The sequence below is a fragment of the Ailuropoda melanoleuca genome, chromosome 5, assembly GCF_002007445.2.
Source record: "Ailuropoda melanoleuca isolate Jingjing chromosome 5, ASM200744v2, whole genome shotgun sequence".
NCBI lineage: Eukaryota > Metazoa > Chordata > Mammalia > Carnivora > Ursidae > Ailuropoda > Ailuropoda melanoleuca.
The window spans coordinates 87,844,843-87,860,357 of record NC_048222.1 but is presented as its reverse complement, the minus strand read 5'-3'; the positions used below and the strand labels follow the sequence as shown (position 1 = coordinate 87,860,357).

The following is a 15,515-nucleotide window of genomic DNA, read 5'->3' as shown; positions in this document are numbered from 1 at the left end:
ACTATCTTCTATGCCCGAAATATACATTCTTTTTATTGTTGAGATGAAAAGCAACCGCCTACTTAATTTATACATCAAATGTTGAAACCATCCCTTACTCCTTATCTCTCTGCTCCTTTGATTAAGGCCATTCAAATTCACGGTGTAGGAAATGGATTACCTGGGGTTTCTTTCAGCAGAGTAAAATTTCAACTATTGGAAAAAATATGCTCAATAACTGAAGAGGGTAGTTAAAAAAGCCTTTCCTCCTTCCTCCTTTACCAGCTTATTATCACAAAGTGGAATTGCATAATGAATATTTCTCTGAATCACATATGCCAAGTGTTTTTCATAGACACTAGGAACTGGATCTTAGTGAAAAACGGATCAGAAGAGAGCCTGTAATTCAAACCCTATTTGATTTGTTATTAAGAGCTCAATAACAATGTCCCTTATGCTTACCTAGCACTTACGGTTTATGAAACACTCCCACGGATGGTATACCATTTGAGTCTCACACTACTCTAGGACATGGCCCTACCTTAGGACAAGGTCCAGTGGTTCTTTCTGTCCACATTGAATGGTGAAAGAAGCAGAGGCCGAGCCACCAACCCACGAGGAGAAGCCCCTCACAGAACCTTGTCTTCTCACACTCTCTGGCTCTTATAACCCCTGTACAGTTACCACTGAGTGAATACCACAGCTTGGCCAAACTGTCTAAATGCCATAAGCACCCAAGCTGTCAGAATTGTTATATAAAATTAATGATTTCAAAATACTAATATTATTTTAAAAACCATTTAAAAATTTTGGACATAAAATCAATTATCTTTCAAAATTTGGTTGAATCCAAATAATCTTCTAGCTTGACTTTACTGCACATCCTAAGATCAATCTTTCCCCAAAATTAAGTGTTTTTCAGTGCGACAACATGGAAAATTACCTTAACTAAACAAAAAACCAGAAAAAAGTTGAAAATATGGGTTCAGTGATTGCCACACAGAATTTTGAAGGAAGCTTTGCTGTTCTCTCAGCTTTGATGGGAAAAGGCCCTGAGCACACTTGCCAAATATCTTAATGATTTCTCACCTATGCAGTCAGATTCAGCTAAGTGATAAAAAATTAGGAGCCAGTTGTATCAGTTAAGCTGAACTCCCAAGTATTTATGAGGCCACTATTATCAGTTTAGTACCAATTGGTGTGGGCTTAAAAAAATTCTTAAGACCAGTTCTTTATCCTACTGGTGCTTAGAATCTTGGTGATAACTGCACACCAAACAATATATAATTAAGCACTAAACTGGGCAAATACCACAGAAATTCAGAGGAGGGCCAGCTGGAAAGGTCACAGAATGTTCCCTGGGGTTGGTCAAATCCTGAAGGATGAATAAAGGAGACAGAATAGTTTTCTCAGCAGGAGTAATGGCTTAGTTTAGACAAGTAGGGATGGAAATAAACACGACATGCCAATTACAAATAAAAATCTGTGTTATAGTATGTTTTTGCTAGGCTTCTGCAATGAATCTGATGTGCATCCTCATCTCAAGAACTCTGGGATATTAGAGCACTCCTCCAGAAACTCTATTTAATAAGGGGGCCTCTAGGGCTCCTTAGGAGAAGTGGTAAGGAGGATTCTGGGACAGATGATCCATTACTTAGGAAGTAAAAACTAAAACACCAGTGAATGAAGGGGAGACAGCCATAACCCAGAGGTAGAGATGAGATGCCCCAGGAAGGCAGGAGGGAAGCAAAAGTCCACTATATGTGCTGGGCCCAGCTGCACAGGGAGAAATGATCTGCCTGCAGTGAAGCAAAGTATTGGTAATACTCAAATGTTTTCTAGAAATTAATTTCAAGTTCCTCAAAAGTGTTTTAAGATGCAGAAAACCAAGTTACCTTTGGGAAGTCTAATAAGAGCAAGACTCATTCAGACACCAAATAATCCAGGGTTGTCCAAACCCTGAAGGAAAAAAAAAAAAAAACCTTCCCTCCAATTTAGGACTGACAACAGGAATGGCAAAAGGGTGGGTGGGGAGAGGGCAAGAGCAGAAGCACAGGCAATTAGTAAGGGCAATGCAGCCCAGGGCCTGGCTTTGGTAACAAACCAGACATTTACAAAGTGAAGTTAGCACTAGCAGCTGGAAAGCAAGAAATCTCAAGGTTACTAGATGTTCAAACCATCCCATGGCCATCTTGGGGTGTGAAGACCCAGAAAAAAAGTCCTGGGTAAAGCTTGGAGCCAAATACTAATGCAGTCTTCACTCAAATACCTCCCCATGCTGAGGACCAAGGAAAGTGGGTTTTGCCTCAGTAAGAAAACACAATGCCTATATATACATCTACTTAATTCTTTACAGGGGAGCTTGGCCACTGGGAAGAAAGGAATTAACTGGTCAACTTGGAATAGTTCCCACTTTCACAAATATTATATTGTCCTTGCTAGTTCCCAGAGGGTACAGAATGGTACAGACCCTGGAACAGATGCAGCCCATCTTGTCTAGGAGAGGTAGTGCTTTAATAAACCGATGCAAATGAAGTGAATTAGCCTCAGCTGGGGCCCTTCAGTCCTGAACTGGGTGGGACCCATCAATGGGAAATTCTGGAACACTTTATTCCAACCCATTTATTTCCTTAAGGAGCAAAGCCTTCTCTTCCACTCTTCCTGGCACCATCAGCCAACTCAAATCCTCAATGGAAGGAAAGATTTTGAATTATATTTAAATACCTGCTCAGCAAACTTTCTCTTTTCCACAGATTACAAAGAGTCAACTTCAGCCCAGCTTCTAAGACAGTTACCTTCGAGTCCAGAATTAGGGAAGTCCACCTCATATCAATATCGTTCAGCCTCACTAGCATCCCCAAATACTTCTGCCCAGAAGCTGATGAACCATCAGGGAATCAATTCCTTCTTTCTTTCTTTGATGCCTCCCTTGCAAAAAAATGTGCCCGGCAAGGAAATTCTGATTTCCTCCTCCACACACAGCTGTGGGTTTGGGCTTCCCTGCTCCTCTGCTGTTTTAGGTGCCTCTGGTTAAGCAACTGCAGTGGAAGTCAGTGTCTCTGGTCCTGCAAAGCCTTGTGCTCACAGAACCCTTGAGAGGCTGCGCCTTCCTCACTCTGCAGCACCCGACACAGACAATCCAATCACATGGGAGTCACTTCCGATGCCTCCTTTCCCTCCCTGCTCACATGGCCACCGGATTCCTGGTTTGTCCCAACTTTATGTGCTCACCATCTCTGACTGGCACCACTCTACTAGACTCCTGCCTCTAGTCTTGCCTGCCTCCAATCCACATACCAGGTTGTTGCCGAAATCAGCTGACTCCCAAAGATCTGACTTAAGACATACTCCATGTCTTTGTCAGTAGTATGAAACTGAAGTCCTTGGCAGGACATACATGATCCTTCATGATCTGACTCCTATCCAGCTCTTTAACCTCATCTCTGCAGCTTCCCCTGCCCCTCTCCTTTCCTGGCCACCTCGAATTCCCCATAGCCCCTCTGTGTCTCCAGCTGGCCATGCTGCCTTTCATAACCTTGCACGGCTAGCAAACCCCTACTTGGCTTTCAAATCTTGGTTCATAAGCCCTCCAGGACTCCCCCAGGTAGCCCTGGACACTGCTCTTCTCACTGATCTTAAGCCATACCTTCATTTTTCCCCCCTGCAATGATTTTTGTGCACATCTGCCCTACCATTAAGCTCTCAGGTCATCAGTATGTGTTGAATGTATTGTTGAATTAATTAATGAAGGGATGAGAGAAACTTACCTGAAAATACAGATTCAGAGACACTGGTGTGTGGGAAAAGAAATCACCCAGAAGGAACACAGTAGACCACAAGACGAGAAGACCAAGGTTGGAACTCAGAGAAAAGAGAGACAAACCCTCTCTTTTGTGAAAGAGCAATAAAAAAAGAAAAGAAAAGAAGCATGGAGAGAACTAGGGGCCTGTATCCCAGCACACCAAGGCAGAGGAGATTCAAGAAAGAGGAATGGTTTGCACTGAGCTAGTCCCTTTTATAAGGACATTTGGGTAAAAATCTTATAAAGTTATATAAATGGGAGCTAGACAATATAGATACACAGTTTTGTTTTTATTAAGATGATTCTTAGTCAAGTCTTACTGTTTCCAGTTTCAGATTCTGCCAGCCGAAGGCTTCCTTTACCATGTTGTTTGAAGAGTGTATTTTTCTCTCACCATTTTTTTCTAACATATAGTTTAGCTTCAATTCAGAGCCACTCTTGTAACACTAAGATAGATTTCTTCAGTTGAGGTTTTCCAGACACAGAGATGGCAACTCGACCAGACTACAAGTTTTTATAAGACAGAAATTAAGCCCTTGTACTTAAGAGAGAGTGAATAAATATGTCTGGAAAGAATGACTGAATTTCGTACAGAAGTTAGTAGTATCACAGCCTTCATCCATACCCTGGCAAATACGGAGCCTATAGCAAATATGCTAATTGATTTTGGCCATTTCCCAGCTTGTACAGACAAGCCCACAACACCCCACAAGCTATAAGCAACTGGTCAGAGCTGGCCCAGGTGACATTACATCATCTCAAGTTAACTGCATTAGATTTGAGCTTTCATGGCTCTCTGGTCATGTCTGCATGGTACACAGCCAGCAGACAGGCTGTATGCTAAGAGGACAATGGGCAGAAACAAAGTAGTCAAAATGTGACGTGGTCCTTCTGCTTTACTTTTTATGACCTTCTTCTATCACAAATTGTGAATAAGAGTCTCTTAAGCTATTAATTTCACAGATGTATACAAGTGCCATCTCTGATCAATTCAGAGAACTGAATTATATACCATGTGGGTTCCAGATTTCTGTCACTGACCACCTCTGGCTAGACACCCTTTGTCAAACAGCTGTATGAAACTTAGGGTTTAGCCATTGATTGCTTTTTTAGGAAGATAAATCTGGCAGCAGTCTGTTTATTGCATGTTCCTGTTTTAAAATGCTTAGCTGGTTTCCCATCGTTTCTTTATATGTAATAAGATAAAATCCAAACTCCTTTGCACGGCACCAAGTTCATCACAACGAAAGGACCGTTTCATTCCCCTTCTCCTGCCTCTGCCCTTTATTCCATCATACCAAGTCTTTCTTTGCATAATGATTGTATTAGCTTTCTATTGTTCCTTTCTGTGCACTAAGTCATAAACTTAGTGACTTTAACATACAAATGTATCGTCTTTCAGTTCTGTGGGTTAAAAGTTCAAAAGGGATCCTACTAGGCTAATCAGAGAGTTGGCAGTGCTTCGTTCCTTCTGGAAGCTCTAGAACAGCATCTGTTTCCTTGCCTTTGCCAGCTTCTAGAGGCTGCCCACATTCTTGATTCGTGGCCCCCTTCCATCTTCAAAGCCAGCAATGGCCAGTTGAATCTTTGTCACATGGCCTCACTCTGACACTGACTTCTGCTTTCCTCTTTCACCTGTAAGGACTCTTGTGATTACACTGGGCCCACTGAATGATCCAGATAATCTCTCCATCTCCAAATCTTCAACTTAATCACATCTGCAACGGCCCAGAGTGGACATCTTCGGGGGGCCACTGTTCTAACAACCATAGTGATGTTCCTTCTGCCTGGAGAGTTCACTTCTCTGCTTAGAAGACTTCGACCTAAATTCCTTACGTATTCCTTAAGATCCTATGGAAATGTCACTATTTTCGCCCCCCCCCTCCAACCCAAAGGGCTCATTTCTCTTGTCTCCTCAGTCCCGTGTACAATGCCTCTCCTGGAGCACTTACCTTACATTATAGTTTACTTGTCCTCAAGTATGTCTCTCTGACTAGATTCTGAGTCACTAAGTCTTATTCATTTCTGCAGCCCCTGGGGCCTAACTATTAAAGACTGTGGGGAAGAAAAATGAATGTGATATTTTAATGAGTGAAGACCTCAGGTGGAGGCAGAGGCAGACAGTAAATTCACAGGGCTTCTGTTTTGAGTACAGCTTAGAAACTAGTTCTGACAGCTCTTAACTAGGTCTTAACACAATACCAGTCAAACCCCTTAATCCTTTAACCATTCCAGGGAGGCATTAGAGCCAACTTAAACCATTCACATCTAAGGATATTTCTTTTTTTCTTTTCTTTTTTAAAGGACATTTCTAACTTTAATGTAAGTTGTCATGGATCACAACATGTCAGTTTTAAGTGTCCTCCTGGGCATGGCTGGAAAAGAGCAAGCTGCAGCCCAAGAACTTGGTTAGGTGAGGGAAGTGGTACTATCTGAATGATTTCTGATTTTGAAAAATGACACTCATCTAACAAATCTGACTATACTACAATGGAGGTTAAAGCCACTTTGCCACAATATTTATGTGGTATTTCAGTATCTGGAAGTTTTTCATTAAAAAAAAAAAAAACAGAATGAAAGTTCAAAATTAAACAAAATTTAAACAGCCCCAACTGCTCCACTATCTAAATTACAAGCCAAATCAGAGGTTGAATAAATTATGGCCACACCAACACAGGAAGATCTATTTTTAAAAGCCAATAGTTTACTATGAATATCTAATGTCACTCACAACACCATACAGTACAGAAATCTGAAGACATGGAAATAAAATGAAAAATTACGTGCCTAGCAGTTGAGTTGAAAGAACCCAACAGGCATACAAAAGAAGGAATGATCACCTGTTTCCTAATTTGAATACAAAGTCTACTTTGCTATTTTTTCTTCATTAGCAATAATAAAACCCCTCTCCAACCTAAATCCTGTCAGGTTTCGTCATTTTAGTTTGGGAAACTCTGTTCTCTTGTGGAATTCCTGAGGCAATAAGCAGTGTTTAAACATGCCTTTTGTTAAATTTCACTGCTTTTCCTAATCTTGAAAAAATGAGATTTTTTAGATCCAAAAGGGGGTCTACTGATCCGTATTAAACCTCACATTCACAAAGAGGGAATCTTGGGCCTTGGTTCCTCCTATAGGTCAAGAAGAAGCCAAGGCTAAGGGGAGACATTACCGACTGCCACTTGGGATGCAGCCTGAGAACACAAGACCACAAGACCGGGTCTACGGGATTAGTTGCGCTTGTATGCGGTGCTTCAAGGCAGACTTTAAAGCTGACGCATTTTTATAGAAGAGGGAAGTGCAATATCTCAGTGTTTGTGTTGGTTTTTTCAAACTTCTAAATTTTTCTGTGAATGTATTTAGAAGTACATTTAGGAGCAATGAACACCACCAACCAACTGATTGGGCTAACACAGGACTAAAGGCCTAATTTGCAGAAATACTGATCATGTTGTTGCTATTGTTGTGTGGACATTTCAAGCCTTTCCTGTTCTTAAATCTTGGTTATGTATAGGCAAAGCATAAAGCTCACTGGGGAAATCACTCAGGGGATCTGGAATTAGAGCTGGAGCCATCTCGGGCCAGAACAAACTTTAAAGGCTATTCACAAACCAATGAAAAGTCAATGCACTTCCGAAGTCTATTAAGGTCTGTCAAGAATGCAAACAAGAAGTTTTGTAATAAGCTTAATAAATAAAACGACTGAACCTACTAACTGGTACTTACAGAAACAGGCTTGAGAATATAGCCTGAGAGGTAGAACAGGTTCCTGCTAGAACAAGGATTGTTTACCTTGCTCCGATTAAATACAATAATCCTAAGAGTGGTAATGGTACTAAATGTTTTAGGAAGAACCAACAGTACAAACCCCAGTGGGATCTACAAACTGCATTTTTCTTTTTTTCTTTTTTTTTATTTTTTTATTTTTTTAAAGATTTTATTTATTTATTTGACAGAGATAGAGACAGCCAGCGAGAGAGGGAACACAATCAGGGGAAGTGGGAGAGGAAGAAGCAGGCTCATAGCAGAGGAGCCTGATGTGGGGCTCGATCCCACAACGCCGGGATCACGCCCTGAGCCGAAGGCAGACGCTTAACCGCTGTGCCACGCAGGCGCCCCCAAACTGCATTTTTCTGTAAAAGTAAAAAGCCAGTAGGAACAACATCGTTCTAACATTCTCCCTTTTGCATATAAATCTTCCATCTTGCATTTCATCCTGAACAATTTTACTATGTTCAGCATAGTAGCAACTGAAAAAAATGTGTTTCATCTAGAAGCAAAAGTGAGAAACCTTTACAAAAAACACTGAGCATCTCCAAAGCTAGATTTCCAAATTCTTAATATAGGCTAACACAAAATAAAGACTGCTACAGTAACCAAACTTTTCTGCTAACAAGTATCCTTAAAAACAATGACAGCTCAACCATAATAGATTGTTTTCTACAGTATGAGCATCAAATGGACCTACATTCTTTTTTTTTTTTTTTTTGCTAACTTGCTTTATAAATCTTGCAACTTGCAAGCTCAAGTTTTTTTTTGGAGGCGAAGGCAAGTTAATAGTCGAGCTTCAAATAAATCGGCTTTGCAATTACTTTTTTTTTTTTTTAAAGCCGATGAAGCACGTTTCCCCATTCCACGCCATGAAGCAATTCGATGTCAACTTGCTATGGAGTCAAATGCGACAAACTCCAAGAGCTCCAGTCGCGAGGCGGCGGCTTGCTGCACCCACAGCTTTCCGCACTCCTGCAGCATTAGGACGCTGCACTCTCCTGGCTCTGGGTGCAGAACCCGAACCCAGGGCCTCCGGGCCACGGGACAGTACACCCTACCCCCGTCCCGGGGAAACTGAGGCACGGTGAGCCGAGCGATCTGGAGTCCCGGGAAGGCCCCCACCGCTGCTTGGCGTTCCCTTGCCCCCCGGAGGTCTGGGAGGCTGCTCGGCAGCACACTGTAGACACCGCGCTCTTCGCCGTAGGAAGATTATGACACAAGCCTGAGAGGTGGCTGTCCCCAACCCACCAGCCCCCCGGGTCCCGCCCCGCAGGGATCTCGAAGCATCCTGCGACCCCCAGGAGCCCGCTACTGGGACCTCGCGGCGCCTCCAGCAAGCAGCCTCCTCCTTGGGCTCCGCCAGCCTAAGCGCCCGAAAGTTCTTCGGCCCCAGCGGCCGCAGCGACCTCAGCGACCCGGCCGCCTACCCCGTGCGGGGCTCCCTGCCACCCGCTCCCAGCCGCCCCTGCTGTCCGGGCGCCCCTGCTAACCTGACGCCGCCGCGCCACTCAGGTGGCCGCCTTGCGCCCCTCGCCATGGCCAGCCTGCGAGCTGTCGCCGCTCCACGCTCCGCGCCCGACGCCCGGCAGCGCCTACTGCGGGCGAACTGCCTCCGCCGGAGCCGGGCAGCGATGCGGGCTGCACCGCGGGCGGCCAAGAGTGCGGAGCTTCCCACCTACAGCAGCCGGAGCCGGCCGGTGCCGAGCATGCCCAGTGCGGCTCGCCGAGCGGCGCGGAGGCGCGGGGCCGGGAGGGGTGTCGCCGCCGGGTTTTCGCAGCAGCCACGGGCGCGGGGCGGAGCTGGCCGGCCGGGCGAACCTGTGAGAGCCGCGGGATCCGCCTGCGGAGGAGCGGGGCGGGTTAAGTGTGTTGGGGCGTCCCTCATTCAGCTGGCGCAAGCTCTGGGGCGGGATTCGTCCCTGGGGCTCCGCTCAAGCACGCCTAGGATGTTGCTGGAGCCGAGGGCACTTATTTCCGACGCTGTGGTGCTTGGGCAACGTGACTGATAATTGTCGGGGGGCAGGGCGCTCCCAGGGCTTCCAGCGCAACTTTTCTGAGCGTTGCGTCGCATTGTTGTTCAGGGACACGCAGGAACAGGTTTCCTAGGATCCCATCCTGGGACACGGGAGAGAACCAACCATTCAGCCTCTGGACTTAACCCTATCTCCAAAGCCACCTGTGAAGCCACCTGGCCATCAAATCTTCGCGGGCCTTCCCGGGTGACTCTGCTGTCACTTCTAAAGCTCACACAAGCGGCTGGAAGAAAGTACAACAGGATGTTCACTGGTGACTTCTGAGTGGTGGGGTTCCAGGGATTTTTAATTTTTTTCTTTTTTGATTATTTACAGTTTCTGAGTTTTCTATAATGGAAATCTGGTGCTTTTTATATGTTATTCTAAAATCGCTTTTTAAAAACGCCTGCAGAACTTCGGCGGCACGGTCCTGCAATGTAAGCAGCAACCCCCCCCCTTTTTTTTTAAGACTTGCGGGAGACAATTTCTGGGGACCCGACCAGGCTCTTCCTCCCTGCCTCCTTTCGGGTCGCCCCTTGGCCACGCCCCAGCCCTACCTTTTTTACTCCAGTACCGCCCACTTCTGCTTTGGTTGCTGAAAAAATACGGAAAGGTGGATTTTCAACATTGACGTTCCCGGTGGCTCCTGTGCCAGAATGGGCATGTTCCGCCGCCGGGTCAGGGACTGCTGACAAGGGGAGAGGCGTCTTTAAGCAACTCCCAGTCTCTCTCCTCCTTCTCTCCGTCCTTGGCAAAAGAAACAAAGTAGCACCTCCGACCCCCTGCCCGGAGCTCGGACCTGCAAAGTGGGTCAGGACTCGACTGAGCATGCTCCGGACAGTGCCAGAATGCCGCACGCGGCTGCATCTCGTTGCCCAAGGTTGATGTAGCTGCGCTCTCTCGTCACGACAACGAAGGTCGGGAGGCGGGTGGAAGCAGGGCCCTCAAGTTGCCCTATAGCTCCGACACGTGGACAGGTCGCTTCTACCCAGGCCCGTGTTAGGGGTGTGGTGCGGATGCGTGGGATCTGACTTATAAGTGACTCAAACCCTGATTTTTCCCTAAAAGATTAAAATTAGAAATAATATTTTAACATTGGCTTTATGGCATCTCCAATAATAACACATTTTAGCTCTAAGAACTTCTCAGCCCATCTTCCTTTAAAGAAACCTAAATCTTTTTTCGAGTGTTCTTTACATTTGCACCAGAATCCTAAATTTTCTCTTGTTTTATCAAAGATTAAATGTTTGTCCTCACTTTCAGATAATTCCAGAGTAGTATATTCCTTTTTTTTTTTTTCCTTCTGACAATTCTGTGTTCACTGAAACTTCTGTCCACCTCTTTTCAGATTCTCAGAGAATGGGCAGAATGCTCTCATGCTATCTTTTTTTTTTTTTTTTAGATTTTATTTATTTATTTGACAGAGAGAGACAGCCAGTGAGAGAGGGAACACAAGCGGGGGAGTGGGAGAGAAAGAAGCAGGCTCCTAGGGGAGGAGCCTGATGTGGGGCTCTATCCCAGAGCTCCGAGCTCCGGGATCACGCCCTGAGCCGAAGGCAGAGGGTCAACGACTGCGCCACACAGGCGCCTAGCTCTCATGCTATCTTAAATAGGCTTGAGGCAGGTGTGGGAAATTTGCTTTTAATTCTCTGTCACAGAAGAGAAGACTGAAGTGGAAAAGATTACAGGGAAGAGATTTTACAGGCTTGAGGTAAATATACTCAAGAACCCAGAGAGAGAGACTTGCAGTGAGACCAGGTGGGTCAATGGCATATTTGTCTGTTTTCTGTCTGAGGAGGAAAATGGCCAGATGGATCATCTGCCCAGTGACGGTCGGTGTGCTGGTGGGAGATACCTTCACTAAGGGTTGGCTTCATTTAAGCCCCTCCCTCTCATCCGGCCCGGGTTCAGCGTCAGCATGATTGGAGACACCATCTTTAACGGAAGGTCACTCTGGGAAGAACTTAAGTGTTTCCCCCCAGACTCTAACTTGTGCTGGTCATCCTCATCCCTCAGCTTTGAGACTCCGTTGTTCCTGGTACCTCCTGAGCACTGCTCTTTTTCCCTATAGATATCTACACCACAAACAGTCTAACTAGGGAAAAGATGGGTAAGACATCACTTTAGTAGTCCATACTGCATTCCTTCCCATCTGAAGCTTCCTCATCCCCAGTCTTCCATGACACAAAACTTTCTTAGTTTTCCTGTCTCTCTGATGGTTCCTTCTCATCTTCGTTCTCCAGATTCTTTTCCTTTGCACCACCCCATTGTAGGTGTTCTGTCCTGTGGCCTCTTCCCTTCTGCTTTCCCTTCTGGTCTTCCAATCGGATGACCAGTCAGTACCAAGGTGGTGTTCAGTTGGTGTGTGCACATGAGGTCATAATAGCTGTTAATTGCTGCCAATTCTTTCTGGTCCATCAGGCGCCTATTCTGATCGGTCATTGTCTATGCCTGACCATTTGTCTCTACTGGTTATTAATATTTTGAGTATTATCTTTGGCACAAACATCATATTCCTCTCCAAATCTCCCTGAGTTTGAACTCTTATATGTAATCTTACCAGTGCCTTAATTGCTGTGACCCTCAGGAGATTTGAGCTCTGTATGTCCCAAACACAACTCAAGAGCTGTAGTTGCTCTCCTCCTTATGTGTCCTAACTTGGTTACTGGTCCCCCCATCTTCTCAGCTCTGCACACCACAGATATGGGTGTTATCCTTGATTCATCCATCTGCCTTTCCTCTGTCATCCAGCTAGCCACCGGCACTGTCCACCCTACCCTTAGACATCTCTGCGTATGGACCCTCCACCTGCACTGCCCTCTTGGGCCCATCATCCCTTCCAAATGAGTCCTCCCTCTCCCTGTGTTTCCTCCAATCCAGTCTCCGTGCCTCCTCAGACTTTTCTTTCTAAGCAAATTATATTTTAGTATATTTGCTAAGCCCTTAGTGTCTGGATTCATAGTGCCTTCAGGATAAAGTTCAAGTTTTAAGCATGAACTGGCCCCTGTCTCTCTCTCTCCAGATTAGTCTCCAGTCAGTGTCCTCTAGTGACCCATATCCTAGCCAATCCGAACTACTTGCTATGCAAATTCATGCCTCCATGTTCCTTTAGTTCTTTTGTTTCTTCTCTCTTCTTGTTCATCCCTTGGCAAATGTTAAGGCTTCAAGGTCCAGTTCAGGCTTGGTGCCCTGCGACTTCCTCAAGACGACTTCCTCATGAATACTTCACCTATATACTATATATTTTGTCTTCATTTTGACACCTAACCTTGGTTGTTTTTTTTTTTTTTCAACTCCTCCGTTATATTGTATGCAATGTGACAGCAAGGGCTTGTCTCAATCATCTTTGTATCTTTGTTTTTCAGTTTTCAGTAACATTTACTTAATAAATGAATGATCGACATTTGTACCCGTATAATATTTAAAGTTTGTTCATTTTTAAAATGCTTCCTGAGTATTGTAAATAGAATGCAAAGAAAAAATACCAGAACAAAGTCACGTCACATACAACCCGCTGAATGGTTTGCTTTTTTGAGTAATAGAGGCGAGATCTCAGATTTGACCTTAAACCCAGTGAATTTTCTTCAGCTTCAGAAATCCAGGAACTGTGTTGTGAGCAAGTCTGATGTACTTGTATTATCAGTCTCTAGCTGCACAAAGCTCAACATTGTATTGCTAATTAATCCACAAATTCCATTGTTCTTTATCACTGAGTTTTCCTCCATGGGGTTGTTATTATCCTCTAATTATATAGTGAGTCCGTAGAATAGATTTTGTTTATTTTTTCTGTTGAAAGCATGGCACCTCTTGAAAGCAGATTAACCCTTTAGGAATAAACATCATTTTTTCGGTTCTTCTAGCTCCCATTGTCTGCCCAGAGCCCCTAGAGCTAGCTATGGAGGGGACTGACCACCTGCTTTAGAGCCACCGAAGAGGATAAGGAACGCCTTCCAGACCTGCTGGATAGAATGGTCTTGAGGGCAGCAATTTTAACAAGCCCTCAAGGGGATTTCACACACTGTGTTTGAGAAATATAGCTTTACATCATACGGATAATAGGAAAAATAATAATTGTTAGTCCACAACTTCAAGTAGCCCCAATAATTTTTTTGTTTTCTTTGCCAGAGAGATGTATGTGAGTGGAGAGGCTATCAATCCATTTTGAAAAGTGTCATCCATGTTTGTGCTTATTAAATAGCCTTCACTTATTTTAGATCCTGGATAATATGGACGAGCCCATAGTAAGGGAACTTCTTGTTTTTCTCTGTATTGAAGCGCACAGGGATTTTTACTCAGTGACCATGCGGGCCTCATGTTATTTGCCAGCACCTCTGTCCTCACTCAGTTCAGCCTCCTTTGACAAACGGTGGGTGGGACAGTGGGAGTTCTGACCTTACCCCCTTTCTATCAGAGGACAGTAAGAGCTCTATGACCCTACATTAGGCTTTTTTCTTGTTCCTGGGTGTCTAAAGGGACACAATTAGGAAGGCACATGGGGGAAGAATGAAAGAAAACAAATACTTCTCTCCACGATCTTGTGATTTGCTGGCCAAGGAGAGTGAAGCATCTTGAGAAGTATGAGTCGATATTAGAAAAATATTCCCTTCCTCATTATGGGTTTACCTGAGCATTTGTGTTGGTTCTTTGGAGTTGTGTGTGTTCATGTGTGTGTGGTCTAACCAGTTAGCCAGAGGCAACAATCAGGAGAGCAGATGACATGCCCACAACTCACATGGGACAGAAGCTCCAACTCAAAGGGTCATGCCCTTCCTGGACCTTCCTGTGAGACGGCACCAAAGCCCTGCCCTCCTGGACACTTTGCCTATCTGGGACATTAATGGCCATTGCAGCCAAGCCTCCCAGTCGTCAGGGCTTGCATGCACACAGTGAGTCACATTTAGGAATGAATTTTTGGCAGGAAAAGGGATGAATCCAGGAATCCTTTCCTGTGTATAGGGGCTTTCTGAATGGTGGATGGATATTTGCACAGGAAGTTGAGAAGAGGGGACCCCTTGGTAAGAGAGGTGTGAAAAGTGCCCAAGAAAGGCTGACCGGGGAGATAGGGTGAGCCCTGCAGGGACCCCTTTGTAAAAAATGACTTCGCAGGTGCTTCTTTCTTGGATTCTAGAAAAGTTATGTTTTACACATAGCTTGAAGTTTTGTTTTAGTTTATAATTTCCTTGGGAAAGAGGAAAGGCCAGACATCCACTTTCTTGCCATAGGGTAGAAGAGGTCCGTGTTGAGAGATGCAAGCAATCAGACAAACAAATCACTGTCCAATAAGTGGGAAAGCGAACATGCAAAGGAAGCCAGCGTATTCTCCAGGAGTCCCACAAGGACAGTCCTTTGTCCCCGACACTTGACAGGGAGGTCACAGGACCAACTTCAGAATGCTGCTCAGGCCCGAGAACGTCTGCAGCATCACTGTGACCTCAGCTGGAATAACCTGATAAATCCGCACAATGAGAGACCCAAAATAAACTCGGAAAGGTGAATTGTCCATTTCCGTGCTGATGATTTTCATGCCTCTCTCTTTTGAGTAGTAAATACACTAGAGTTGAGAGGAAAGGGAAGGGAATTCTGGTTTTTTTTTTTTTTTTTTTTTTTTAGCATACAGTTTAATGTAACACCAGAAATCTCTGTTTGGACACAGGCTTCTGTGAAGGCAGAGGCTGGGAAGGAGTCCCAAGGTGTGGCTGGGGCAGGGAGGGCAGAGGATGAGGTGGGTGATGGGGGAGCACAAGCTCTTTTGGGGGCTTTGGGGACTTAGAGAGGCAAGAATGGGGAGAATAAGATGCTGGCCCGGTGGTAGGTAGAAAGAACTGGTTTTCATTTGGTAGGATTTGAAGGACAATGGAAGGCTGAGAAGCCCTTCATTATGTGGAGATCTGGTTTCCTTTCTCAGGGCCTCCCCCTCTGCTAGGCCAGGTTTCCATAAAGTTGTGGTCCAAAGC

General features: G+C 44.9%; 1 protein-coding gene across 1 annotated transcript in view; it reads right to left on the bottom strand.

The window, feature by feature from the left end:
* MFAP3L (microfibril associated protein 3 like) overlaps nt 1-9,286 on the bottom strand; it is a 38,894-nt gene extending 29,608 nt beyond the window's left edge. The window contains exon 1 of the mRNA XM_002928983.4: nt 9,040-9,286. The gene's annotated coding sequence lies outside the window, so the exon portion shown is untranslated. The remainder of the gene's footprint in view (nt 1-9,039) is intronic.
* Between the last annotated feature and the right edge of the window lie 6,229 nt (nt 9,287-15,515).